Here is a 2,914-nt window from a genome sequence, read left to right as displayed (position 1 = left end):
AGTCACGTTTTCATTAATGGGCATATATTTACTATGGTATTCTTTCTCTCACTTTTTCAGTCTCTCTTTCTTTCTTTCTCATACTTTGCCTCTGTCTCTCTCTCTCTCTCTCTCTCTCTCTCTGTCTCTCTCTGTCTCTCTCTCTCTCTCTCTCTCTCTCTGTCTCTCTCTTTTTTTTGTGCATGTGTGTGTGTGTTTGTCTCCTCTGCTCGCTGATAGCTGCAGCTCCCTGCCAGCCCAGACCGGCCCATCATCCTTCATTGGCCTATAACGGTGGCTTGATTGAAATTCAGTGTCTTGTTTTTAATCTCCAAAGTGATGCTGCAGTGATGCATCATTATTGCAGATTGAATACATCCCCCCCCCCCAACACACACACAACTAGGCATCTCCTCCCTCTCTCACATCAAGTGTTGAGTGATGGGAATGATTAACACATAGACATCCCGCACTCAGGGAGTTAGTAGCATTGTCCGTCTGTCCAGAATAGAACACGTACACGCACACAGAAAATGTGACGTGACAAAAAGAGTAAGCTTTCAGCTTTCCATTCTTTTTAATCTAAAACTGATCTGTTTCTTGCAAGAGCAGTGTGGTCTCTCTTGTGTGTGACTGAAGTGGAAAGTGTTGTATTGTATCGCCATGTCATTTCCTTTTGCAGATCTGTCTTTCAGGTAGACATTTGACCTTGTGTGGGTTTTTTGGATTATTGTGACTCTGCAAGGTCAGTCAAATGAGGAAGATAAAAGAAACCAGTCAGCCAATATTGTATTAATATCTGGTCCTGTTTTTTGGTCTGAATTTCTTCCTCTAGCTGAAAATATAGAAAAGGGGAAAAGGCCTTGAAAAGGGGCTTAAACAGCTCATGGTAGTGGCTAGATCAGTGGAAAGGACTCTTTCCTCTTCCATGTGTCCTCTCATTTCTTTATCATTCTCTAAATCTGTGTGTGTGTGTGTGTGTGTGTGTGTGTGTGTGTGTGTGTGTGTGTGTGTGTGCATGCGTACACCTGCACATGTGTGTGCACGTGTATGTGCACATGCGTGCACATGTGGTCTCTATAGCTACAGCTCCATGCTCCACTCCCCCTAAAGCATGGCTCTGCTCCATAAAACAGGCGGGAGGGAAATGGGGCACGTCATTATGGCAGAAGGTCAAGGATAGCTCACTCCATCAAACCTTGCGCTCAGATAAGCGCACCACTGCCCGCATGGTTTTGTGATGGTTTTGTGATGCTAATCTGACGCAGTGGGAGATCCTTCATACAATTTTCGATGTCATTATTTAATATTTGCCCTCGTCATCTGATGTGTCAGGCCACACACTGCGTCCCCTGCTTTGCCTGTTAACTACAATCCTTTGGCAGTTTCCTCATTGTAGTCCCTGCCATTCTGACTGACTCATTAGATGCACTGCTTAAAACAAGACATGTCAAAGCTGATATCAAAATAGTAAGCTGTAATATTAAATATTTAATATATAACAACAGACTTATGTTATTGTATGGAAGTGAGGACCAACTCTGCGTGTCCTGATGCTCTCCTTCCTATCGTGTGTTTCTGGGATCACTTTTTCTTTACAGTTCCATTATGTTTTTATTTTGTACAAAAATCTATATATTGAGAATATTGTATTATAGTTTTTAAACTGGAAAAAAAGAATATCACTTTTGTTGTTTCTTTCTTTTTTAAGAGAATGTATCTCATCATTTGGTGACTGATAAATAAATGAAAAGAAAATGCTAACACTGTACAGACCTGAGATGTGATTTATTTTCGTATTTTAATTTACATATGTGCCTGTGTGTATATGTGTATGCATTTTGAGCAGTAGATGAACATGATTGCTGCATTATAAAGCAAGGTTAATAGTTGTTCATGTATTTTGTATAACAGTATTGAATGCAGCTAAGCCTAGGAGCCATGTGTAGCTCTAAGCTTTTTCACTGATGTATGACAGACTGTCTGTTGGAAATTAGGTCTGTGTATGCAGTGCAGGTAGTGTGTGTGTGTGTGTGTGTGTGTGTGTGTGTGTGTGTGTGTGTGTGTGTGTGTGTGTGTGTGTGTGTGTGTGTGTGTGGGCATGGGGGGTGCAGTGTGTTTGTGAGAGAGAAACAGAGTTTGGGGGTGGGGTGGTGAGTGTCTAATAAGGCTTGTTATCGCCTCTGAAGCTGTAGGTTGGTCACAGCTGTCATAGTCCCATCTGAGGCGTTTTCACAGAGGGAGAGTGCCTCTCTGCACAGCCATACTGTCTGCCCCCTAGGGAGCCTCCTCCTCCCACTCTGGCTGAGATGCATGCTTTTAATTGACTCAACTCTGCCAGTGCTGAGAGAGAGAGAGAGAGAGAGAGAGAGAGAGAGAGAGAGAGAGAGAGAGAGAGAGAGAGAGAACAAAAGTGTGGAGAGGAATACAGACTGAACACAGACTCATAAGTGCAGTAAAGAATAAAAAAAAGGTAGGGGAAAGTAGACAATCTCAGCTCGTCGTCCTGCAGATTTAGGCCAGGTTCCTCATTAGACTGCAAGAGCTGGAGTCTGAATGAGATTTCATGTGCCCCTATTGTTATAGTTCTGTGTGCATCACTAGGTGCAGTGCACTGAGATACAAATATGGGACAAAAGGCTTCAGTCATCCCCTTCATAGCTGATGATCCTTTAAAGGTGAAGCTCCAACTTCTTCACAGGTGATGATCTAACTCCCATTACAGGTGATGATCCAACCCCTTAGCTTGTGGTGATATAACCCTTTCAAAAGTAATTGTCCATCCCCTTCACAGATGACCCAACTTCTTTTCATGTGATGACCCAATTCCTCCACATGAGATAATCCAGCTCCTTCATATGTGATTATCCAGCTCCTTCAAATTTGATGATCCAGCCCCTTCACAGGTCATGAGCTTAGGGCTTATTCTGTCTCC

The sequence above is a fragment of the Electrophorus electricus genome, chromosome 10, assembly GCF_013358815.1.
Source record: "Electrophorus electricus isolate fEleEle1 chromosome 10, fEleEle1.pri, whole genome shotgun sequence".
Classification (NCBI taxonomy): domain Eukaryota; kingdom Metazoa; phylum Chordata; class Actinopteri; order Gymnotiformes; family Gymnotidae; genus Electrophorus; species Electrophorus electricus.
Note: the sequence above shows the minus strand (reverse complement) of the source record.